Source organism: Sturnira hondurensis, unplaced genomic scaffold (genome assembly GCF_014824575.4).
Source record: "Sturnira hondurensis isolate 20B ecotype Veracruz unplaced genomic scaffold, ASM1482457v3 Scaffold0003201, whole genome shotgun sequence".
Lineage (NCBI taxonomy): Eukaryota > Metazoa > Chordata > Mammalia > Chiroptera > Phyllostomidae > Sturnira > Sturnira hondurensis.
The window spans coordinates 1185411-1196378 of record NW_028075832.1 but is presented as its reverse complement, the minus strand read 5'-3'; the positions used below and the strand labels follow the sequence as shown (position 1 = coordinate 1196378).

The following is a 10968-nucleotide window of genomic DNA, read 5'->3' as shown; positions in this document are numbered from 1 at the left end:
AAAGGGTGAAAGGTTTTCAGGAACAATTATAAAGGACACACGGACAATAACAAGGTGGGTTGGAAACAGAGGAGGGAGGTGGGAAGGGCTGGGGGATAGGGAGGGGTAGGGGGAAAGGGCAGAAAACTGTATTTGAACAACAATAAAAAATAAAATAAAATAAAAAGTATATATATACTTTTAGATAAAGTATATACTATATATACTTTATACTATATATAAAAGTATATATATATACACACACATATATATATACACACAGCACTGGGAAAAGGAGGTTAACATCATTACATAAAAGATAAATAAGTAAGGATACAAAATAATGACAATAACAATAAAAAGGAAAAGACAAATAATAAAAATAAATAGTACAAGAATGAACTGTTTTGTATATTCATAATATATGAAATATATATTACGAACCTACTTTTCCCACCCCTGTACATTAGACATCAAAGCCAGGATGAAGCAGAAAAAGAAAATTACCTAACAATACATGAGATGGTTTTGGTCCTTGTTGCTGCTAATTAATAAGGATTGCTTCGTTTTTGCTATAAAGAAAAATTTTATTTGAACCTATAAATTTATTTTTACCTAATGTTGCAAAGATAAAGCAATATAAAGTAGGCAAAAGGCGGCTGGTCTTCAAGAATTTGTATCTTCAATTTTTACTGGAATAAAAATCTTTTCACGCCGGGAGCTACCCAAGGATGAATCATGAATGCTTGAAGAAGAACTTCATTTCAGACAGGTTCAGTGGTGTGTGTGCTACAGCAAAGTCTGGTTACAGCAAATAGTTTTACTTCAAACCTGCATTGACATGTAAATCAGACATTATTTGGCACAGATTGATGTCTGCTAAAATGTAGGCTCAATCCAACATTATGCCAATATTTGCATTTATGGTAGACCCTATTTTAAGTAATAGAGGTTAAATTTTCATCACCAAAAAAACGAGAATAACAGTTACGATTAAGGTAGAGAACTGAAAATTAATTCCCCAGCATTGCTTTGAAAGTATAGGCCTGGGTTGTTAAAAAAAACTGACTTTATCTAAATGTATTTTAGAACTGGAATTCTTTAATCATCACCTACTGTTGGCTCATCACTCCTCTTCTTCTTTGACCCCAACCAATTAAACACTAGTGTTTCTCAGTTCTTCCACTAAAAACAATTTTTTCTCCTACTTCTGTGCACATGAGATTTGTCAAAATGATTTTGCCCAGTTGGCCTCAGCTACACTAACTCTTCCTCCTGTGGACGGAGATCCTATGTTCACCATAAACACCTCCCTCCTAGACAACTTTTGCACCTTCGCTGCTTTCTTGTCTCTTTCAGTGCATACACCTAGCAGCCTTTGAAGCGGGAAAAAGGAAATGTCCAATTCTGTGAAGATCTCAGGTGAGCCTCCAACTGCATCAAGTACCTGCCCCATCATTCTGTCAGCCCAGCACAACGGGGAGTCAACTTTTGTCCCAGCTCCCGCAGGACTCCCTAGAGCAGCATATTGCACATCATCACGTTCCACAGACACATGAGTTTTCCTTTCCATCTCTGAAAAAAATGCCAGGTCTGACTTCTATCTCCTCGCCCACCTTCAGCACTCACTCCTTTTAGAATACTACCACCAGCTACATCCCCCCTTAATGTCATTAACTTCACAGCCATGTTTGTTAACACCAGAAGACCTAATAACATCAAGTCTGTTGGGGATACTGGACTTTTCTTCACTATGTACTTACAGACAATTTCAATATTGTATTTCAGCTGAGTAGAAACTGAAAGGATAGTAGCTCTTGCTACTGTACCTTGTACAAATGTAAGGATCTGTTCATAATGTTCTGGCTGTCTTTTACCAAATGCATTTTGTTTTGTATTAAATAGAATCAAAATATGCTTCAGTTTCTTGGTTTCCATAGCAGACAGGTATTCAGAAGTCTGAGGCTGAGGACAAGACCCATTACCAGCTCTCCACAGAAGAGTTGCATCCATCATTGCTACCCTGTTCAGCACAGTAGCCATCAAAATATCGTGGCCAGGACAGTCAACAAGGGAAACATGTCTGACTAATTTGAAGTTCCCTTTGGTCCCTGGAATGTCTGTAGGAAAGTCATCAGGTGTACCACTTCCACAGGCACTATAGCATTCTGTTTGAGGACAACTTGAGTTATCAAGTTTACGAATCTATCCTTAGCATATCCAGGCTTGATTGTAACATTCCGTTCTAGTTCATCTTTGAATCTGACACTGTGAACTCCAGAAATAGCTTTTACAACTGTGAATTTGCCATGAGCTATATGACTGATTGTATCTACATTAACTGTGACTTCTTTGCTGATAACTTCACATGAAAGAGGCATCAATTTGGTAACACCCAAGGTGGCAAGATTCTGGAGAAAAAGGTGCAGGTGGCCCAGAGTCACTCCACCCTCTCACCCCCAGGCCACTTTGTCCTGAGAGAGGATTGGTTTATACACCATATTTTCAGCATATAATTGTCTCAACCTATTTAGAATACCATTAGGGTCAACATTGTACAGAGGGTGTCCTTTCTTGGAGGAAAATGTTGAATTGCTTAGAGCTAGTATCATGAGATTTTGATCTACTTATTATTCCTTCATGAGCAGAAGGCAATAAATTAAAGCCAATATACCTTCAGAAAAGCTATTCATTTAGGTTGTTGGTGTTTTCCCACCAATTTCCCATTAATACTCCTAATTATAACAACTACACAATACACACAGTCAATAATGGCTTTTTCAATAATATGGAAGACTAGGAAACATGAAAATCTTTCACCACAGAGAGTTAGAAATCCTGGACAAAGTGTGGCAAGCATTCTGTTAAGTGCATAGATGAATTTCAATAAAGTGAAGGAAATTCCAAGGGCTCCAAAACAAAGAAGCAGAAAAACAAAGCAGTAAGAAGATGGGAAGGGGAGATTCAGGTATCAGGCATCGATATATGGATCATAAGAGCCATTCACTGATAGAGACAAGACCTTCAGACTATGAAAGCAAGAAATCAGAATTGAACTCAGAATCAGGTCTATCGAAGAGCTATAACTTTATAGCTAGGAGGTCCTGGAAAATACTGCAAAGAGATACACGACACTGAATAAGATTGTGCCACTTGCTGCCATAAGTGACTTTGGGTGGGGAGAAACATCTTGTGAAAAAGCCTGCCTTTGGGTTGGCTTGCATTCACTTTAATTGCATGACCTGGGTACCTTCCAGCCAAGAAATTAACTAATTATAGGTTGGTAATATTCTTGTGAGGCCTTAAAGAAACAAACAGAAGCAAAATGCTCTTCAGGGTTCCATCTAAAACCCAGGCTACACAGGATTTCCATGGAACTCATTTTCCAAAGTAAAAGCTCAGCAGGCATAATCTTCCATGAGCAAATGTCAGCAGATAAAGAGATAGCCAGACTAAAGTCCTAAGAAGTTGAGATAATAGAGATGCCAGCTGAAATTGTCAAAAAAAAGATGACAAAGAAGGTGATAAAAACATGATTAAAATATTAAAAATGTGTTTTAAAATGTATTTTAGAAAACAAAGTGAAATTATAAAAATGAAAAAATAGTCATTAAAAGTGAAAAATCATTGAACAGTGTAAACAGGGGAACAAAACTGAAGAGAAGTCTAGTCTCCCGGATAATAAACCTGAAGAAAGACCTAGAGTAAGAGAGGGGTGTGGGAAGAGAAAGCGAGAGGGCAAACATAGGAGAGACATTAAGTGAAATGGAGTAGAGGAGGGCTGACACAAGATCTAACCGAAGTGTCAGGCGGAAAGAACAGAGAGAATGAGAGAATGGAGGATCAACAGGCAATGTCTGAGGAAAATATAAAGGCTGAAACGTTCACCAAAATTATAGAGACACTTAAATGCTTAGATTCTGGAAATGAAGTAAAATCCAGGCTTGAGAGATTAAAACCATAGTCAAAGGTAGTGAAGTTGCAGAATTCCAGGAGAAGTAAAATTCTTAACAGCACCTAATGGTAGAAGATCACTAGCAAAGGACACATCAGTTAACAGCAGAGATGTCATCAGCAGCAGCAGTAACAGAAGTCATAAATCAGGGGAAAGAATACCAGACTCGACAGTGGACTATGCCCCTGTGATTTTAAAAATGAATTCCTTTTGAGTAGAAAAAAGTTGAGTCATCTCTCTTCCTGTCAATAAATGCTTGGCAGTAATTCAGTGAATTCATGAATAGCCTGGCAACTGAAGGCTGAAACCAGCAACTGAAACTAATGTAAAATCGCAGGTATTTTCCACTAATTAAGGCTATGTGATTCTATAAAGTGGTATATGGTTGGGTGAAGGGCCACATAGGGAGCTGGAACTGCTTATTGAAGAAATAGCACGTGACAACTAAGGCCAACTATTCTAGATTTTAGCTATTTGGACCAGGGGTCCCTAACCCCTGGGCAACAGACTGATACTGGTTTATGGCCTGTTAGACTAGGCCACACAGCAGGTGTGTGGTGGCAAGTGAAGCTTCATCTGTATTTGCAGCTGCTCCCCACAGCTCCCATTACCATCTGCGCCCTGCCTCCTGATAGATGAGCTGCAGCCTTAGATTTTCATTGGAGTGTGAAGAGCTCTATTGTGAACTGCACATGCAAGAGTTGTGTGACCCCAAGAGTAGGAGAATCTAATGGTGATCTGAGGTGGAGCTAAAGCAGCGATGCTAGTGCTAGGGGGTGTCTACAAATAGATGATCACTAGTAGCGAGGTTTGACAGCAGAGACCATAACAAGCCAATTGCTTGCAGACTCATATCAAAACCCTACCCGTGAGTGGTAAGTGACAATTAAGGTACATCTGGTGGCAGATTTTATAGTGGCAAGTGAGTTGGTGCACTTCAATTGTGCAGCTGCATCTGGTGGCAGGCTTTAAGTCAGAATCTGACACTAATTTTCAGTCCGTGCATGGCCCACCCATTATTTTATTTACCACTTCCATCCACTCCTCCTCTCTGCACCATGTACTTGTCTCAGTCACGGTTTTGCTAAGTCTGCAAGCTACCCCCAGCCAAAATGAGTAAAAAACAAACATTGCTGGAGAGCTTCCTTGAATGGAGGGAAAGGCCCAATGATGAGGCAGCAGAAGACAAAGACTGTCAACAAAAAGAAAGCTGCATTTAAAAGACAACACCAAGCCATGGCTGGTGTAGCTAGTGGACTGAGTGCTGACCTGCAAACAAAACATCGCTGGTTCAGTTCCCAGGCAGGACACATACCTGGGTTGTGGGCCAGGACCCCAGTTGGGGGCATGTGAGAGGCAACTACACATCAATGTTTCCTTCCTTGTCTTTCTCCCTCCCTTCCACTTTTCTAAAAATAAATTTTAACAATCTTTTTTAAAAGAAAAAATACCAAGAGTTCTAGTTAAATTAGGTGTTCATTGCAACAGGTGATTCACATTCTCCCAGCCCACTTTGTACAACATATGGTAACAGGCTATTTAATGAAGCCAAGAAACACTCAAAGCTGCTTCACCCCATGGAGACCAAGCACCATGCATTAAAAGACAGGCCTTTGGAATTTTTCAAAAGAAGAAAACAATGTGAATACGAAGAACAGAAGCAATTACTGAAGGCCACCACTTCATCAAATGTGTCTGCACCGAGAGCATCATTCTCACTGGGTAACCACTTTGCTAAAGCTAAGGAATTCTTTACTATTGGTGGAGAGTTGATCCTGCCTGCTGCAGAGGGCATTTGTTGTGAACTTTTAGGAGAGGCAGTGGTTGAAAAGGTGGCATGTGTTCCTCCTTCAGCTAGCACCATGACTGGATGAGTTGATGAAACAGCAAAGGCACAATTGTTAGAGACGGGAAATGAGTCACTGTGGTATGCAGTCAGGTTGACCAGTCTACCAGTGTCGAGAAGAAGGCAACAAGGCTTGTTTTTGTGGGATATGTTTTTCAGGAGGATGTGCATGAGAATATGTTATGTGCAGTTTTGTTGTCCACTAACACCACAGCTGCAGAACTATTCAAATTTTTGAATGACTACATCTCAGAAAACCAAATTGGTCATTTTGTGTCAGTATATGCATGGACGGAGAGGCTATCGTGACTGGATGGCTTTCTGGTTTCCCCACTTGGGTCAAAGAGATTAGTTCTGAATGTGAGTCTACACCTTGTGTCATCCACCCAGAAATGCTGGCCAGCCAAAAAATGTCACCTGAACTTAATGTTTTGCAGGATGTGATTAATATTATCACCCTGGCTGGTGTGGTTCAGTGGGTTGAGCACTGGACTGTATGAACCAAAGTGTCACCAGTTTGATTCAGGGCACAAGCCTGGGTTGCTGTCCAGGTCACAGTAGGGGGCGCTCATGAGGAAATCACACATTGATGTTCCTCTCCTCTCTTTCTCCCTCCCTTCCCCTCTCTAAAAATAAATAAATAAAATATTAAAAATAAAATAATCGACCACATTAAAATATAGCTCTGTCTATGTGCAGCTCTGTGAGGATGGGCGCCTGGCACACATGTCCTCTCTTATACATGGAAGTGAGACAGCTTTCTAAAGGTAGATCACTGGCCTGAGTTTTCAAGTTACAAAAGCCGGTCCAGAGATTTCTTTGAGGAAAATAGTCACCACTCGCAGCACATTTTAGTGACACAATATGGACTGCCAAGTTGCTTACTTGTGTGACACATGCAGCCTGCTCAATGAACTCAATCTGTCACTTTAGGAGAGAACTACAACTATGTTCAAGTCAGCTGATAAAGTGGCTGTATTCAACGCCAAACTGGAATTATGGGGGTGGGGGATGAGTGAACACAGATTTTGACATGTTTCAAATAGCAGAGCTTTTGAAAGAGACTGAGCCAGGGACTTCTTTCTCCCAGCATGATCACCTATTTCAGCTCTCAAAAGAGTCTGAGTGCCCTGGCTGGTATAGCTTAGTGGATTGAGCATGGGCTACAAATCAAAGGGCTGCTGGTTCGGGCTGCTGGTTCGATTCCCACTCAGGGCACATGCCTGGGCTGTGGGCCAGGATCCCAGTGGGGGATGTGTGAAAGGCAACCACACATTGATGTTCCTTTTTCTCTCTTTCTCTCTCCCTTCCCCTTTCTCTAAAAATAGATAAATAAAATCTTTTTTTAAAAAAGAGCTTGAGCATTACTTTCTGACCACAAAAGACCCCCTGGACTGGGAAGAAACAGATCCATGACCCACTTGTGAATAAGCCAGGTGAATCGACTTTGTTTGCCCTAGAAGAGGATCAATTTCTTAAGATCACAAATGACGGTGGCCTTAAAAATATGTTTCAGACTTCGGATCTCCATATGTTCTGGGTTAAAATCAAGGTAGAATATCTTGAAATTGTCATGAAAGCAGTGAAAAGCCGGCTTCCGTTTCTAACCTCCTATTTTTGTGAAGCAGGGTTTTCTGTAATGATAGCAACCAAAAGGAGATTACAGAGTAGACTGGAGATAAGCAACACACTTCGAGTTTCGCTGTCTCCCATCACCCTCAGATCTGACTGACTAGCTGCAGGAAAACAAACTCAGGGCTTTCACTGATTCTGCGTTATGGTGAGTTGTACAATTATTTCATTATACAGTATAATGCGATAATAGTAGACATAAGTGCATACATCATCATGAAACCATCCATTCCCTGCCCTGTCTGTGGAAAAATTGTCTTCCACCAAACAAGTTCCTGGTGCCCAAAAGGTTGGGGACTGCTGGTTTACACCATATTCACAGAGATGTGCTATCGACATCACAATCTAACTCCAGAGTATTTTCTCCACACCAAAAAGAATCCCCATAGCTTAGCAGTTGCTCCTCATTTCTTCCTTCCCCAGGCACTGGAAACCCCAATTTCACTCTCTGTCTCTATGGAATTGCCTATTCTGGACAGTTCATATAAAAAGAATCACATAATATGTGTCCTTTTGTGTCTGGCTTCTTCTGCTTAGCTTAATATTTTCAAGGTTCACGCTGTAGCACACCAGTACTTTGTTACTTTTTAAGCTGAATTATGTCACATGTTGTGTATCAATTTGTCATTTGGCTATACAAATGTGTGTGGGAGTATCACATAAAGCTTGCATGCCCTCTTCAGCACCCTACCTCCCAGCTCCTCAGTATGGGCACCAACTCAGAAGCTCTCTGAACCTTATTGTTTAGGAGCCTGTATGAACTATACAGACATAATTGATTAAATCACTGGCCTTTGGTGATTAAACTCAACCTCCAGAGGCTCTTTCCTTGCCTGAGGAGATCATGGCTTGATTTTCCTATGACTGGTCCCTAATCTGAAGCTATTTAGGAGCTCCAGCAGGACTCATTTCTTTAGCACACAAAAGACACTCATCACTCAGGAGATTCCAGTGGAATCTGTGCCTGAAAGGAAGGGGACAGGGAGCAAAGATCAAAAATATTTCTCATTATAATAACATACAGAAATATTTTATATTTGAACCTTGCAAATACAGTAAGTACCACATTGCTAAATTTAAAAAAAATAGGCAGCTGAATTGTTCCTTTTTGTCTAGTATCTTAATGTGCCATCATGCCTGAAACCCTTGCACAACATCTTCCATCTCTCTTCTTACTGGGAAGATAACACTCATAAACCCCCCCGAGAAGCCCCTTCTAGGTTGTCATTCCCTTGTATCCACAACGTATCACCAAGGCATTATCTGCCCCAAGTTCCATAATGGTGCCTCCTTGACTAATTTCAAGATAGCACTAGCTCTCTTTGACTGCCATTTAAGAAAGAGCAAGTTTCTTCCACCTGGGGCTAAAAATAATGCTAGACCATCTGACTCTTAATGTTCTAACACATTGACTACAAGACAAACATGATCAAATGTAAGAAGATGGTCAAAATGCCATGCCATGTAATGGCTACAAAAAATTAAAGTATGGCAATTGCTGTCCCAAAACTCCACTCAAGGCAACTGCTGCTGAAAGGCTATGAAGAAGCATCTGGAGACAAGAGGACTGTCAATAAAAAATTCAAATATGTAAGCCAGAAAAAGTCAATAAAATGGTGGTCAAATGACAAGAGCAAGAAATAGGACTCAAAAAAGTTGAGTGTCATTTAGGAAGCAATTATGTAATAACACAAAACTCAGAGTCTTGTGCATATTAAATGTAGGATGACTGATAAGGTTTGGCAGATTATATTTGCCAAAGGTTACTCGTATTTCAAAAAGGAATTAGCTTCTAAAACAATGAAATGCTTTAGTTTACTCAGCAAATATTTGCTGAGCACCTACTCTGGGGTTGTGATGTTGAGCAAAACAGGAACCTTCGCTGGGGTCATAGGGTTTAGTACCTAGAAGTAAAGCCAAATATTAATCAAACAACACTAGCATATGTGCAGTTGCAAACTGAGTTAAATAAGTGTTCCAAAAAAGAAGTACCACATCGAAGAACATGATCAAGGAAGTATCCTCAAAAAAATAAGCATTAAACTGTAGGTTGGGTTGAACGGCCTGAGATTTAAACAGGAGTTTTACCAGAGGTTTGGTATATTAGTTTTCTAGGGCTGACATAACAAAGTATCACAAAATGGGTGGCCTCAACAACAGAATTTACTGTCTCACAATTCTGAATGCTGGAAGTCTGAAACCAAGGTGACAGTAAGATTGGTTTCTTCTGAGAGTGGTGAGGTACAATCTGTTCCATGTCTTCCCCCAGATTCTGGTTTTTTGCTGGCAATTATCTATGTTTCTTTGCTTGTAAATCTCTGCCTTCATCTTCATGTAGCATTCTCTTTGTGGATGCAAATTTTCTTTTTTTACAAGGACACAACCAGTATTATTGAATTAGGCACCTTTAATTATATCTGCAATAATCCTGTTTCCAAAGAACGTCACATTTGGAGATACTTGAGGCTAGGGCTTCAACATATGTATTTGGGGGGCATACAGTTCGATCCATAACAGTTGAGGAAGAGAAAATGGGAAGCAGTGAAGGTCTCAAATGTACCTCCTGACTTTCCCATAGGACTGCATTTATATCAAGAAAGACCCAAAAACTTACCTAAGGAGAAATTGAGGCTATAGGGCATTGGTTAATTATGTAGAAGTACCAGGAAACACAGTGCAAAGCTTGGGAGGTAGGAGGTTTGGGTTAAGGACAAGGAAGTATTAAAGCATTATGGGAATGAAGGGGGGGGGGGCCGAGGAAACTGATCGTGAATACTTACTTATACTGAGTTCTCTGATTGAGGAAAACCGGCATGAGAATCAGGGTGGCTTTAATCTCAGTTGTCTTTTTGAGAGTGGTCAAAGGACCTAGGCTATCCAGTCCACAGCAATGTCAGCCTTAATGGGCATAGTCTATGCTCTCCTGGACAGAACTAGAATCAAATACAGGCTCCACCATTCAGTAAATGTATGTTGTTTGCCCAGTTAAAGCACAACTCAAAGCTTTCCCCTTTCCCCTCCCAGGGTCTAGGGGAAAAGTCACTGAATTAGGCAGTGTAGTAAGTCGAATAGCATCTCCGAAAACAGTATGTCCAAAGTCCAAACCCTCAGTATCTATGAATGTAAACTCACTTTAAAATAGAGTCTTTGCCGATGTAATTAAATGAAGGATCTCAGCATGAGATTATTCTGGATTTAGAGTTGTTGTCCTTAATTCCAAGGTACTTCCCAGATGTACCAATGTACTTACAAGAGAAAGGAGAGGGAGATTTGACAACACGGACAGACCCTGAGGAGAATGCCCTGTGAAATGGAGCCAGAGACTGCGGTGAGGCCTCTGCAAGCCAAGGAATGCGGAGGAGTCTCACAAACCCCAGAAGCCAGGAGCGAGACCATGCAACATTCTCCCTCATGGTTATTACTTGAACGCTATTGCTTAAGTCAAGTTTGTGAGATGTGGGAGGAGGTGCAGGAAGCCCTGCCTGGTGCTCTGGGGTAAGCGGGGACCAGGGATCCACAGCCAGTTTCCGTCCCTGGACCGGACTGAGGACGCCAC

At 40.8% G+C, this 10968-nt stretch overlaps 1 pseudogene; it reads right to left on the bottom strand.

The window, feature by feature from the left end:
- Positions 1–1080: 1080 nt before the first annotated feature.
- On the bottom strand, positions 1081–10054 carry LOC118984052 (eukaryotic translation initiation factor 2 subunit 3, X-linked-like; annotated as a pseudogene).
- Positions 10055–10968: the final 914 nt, after the last annotated feature.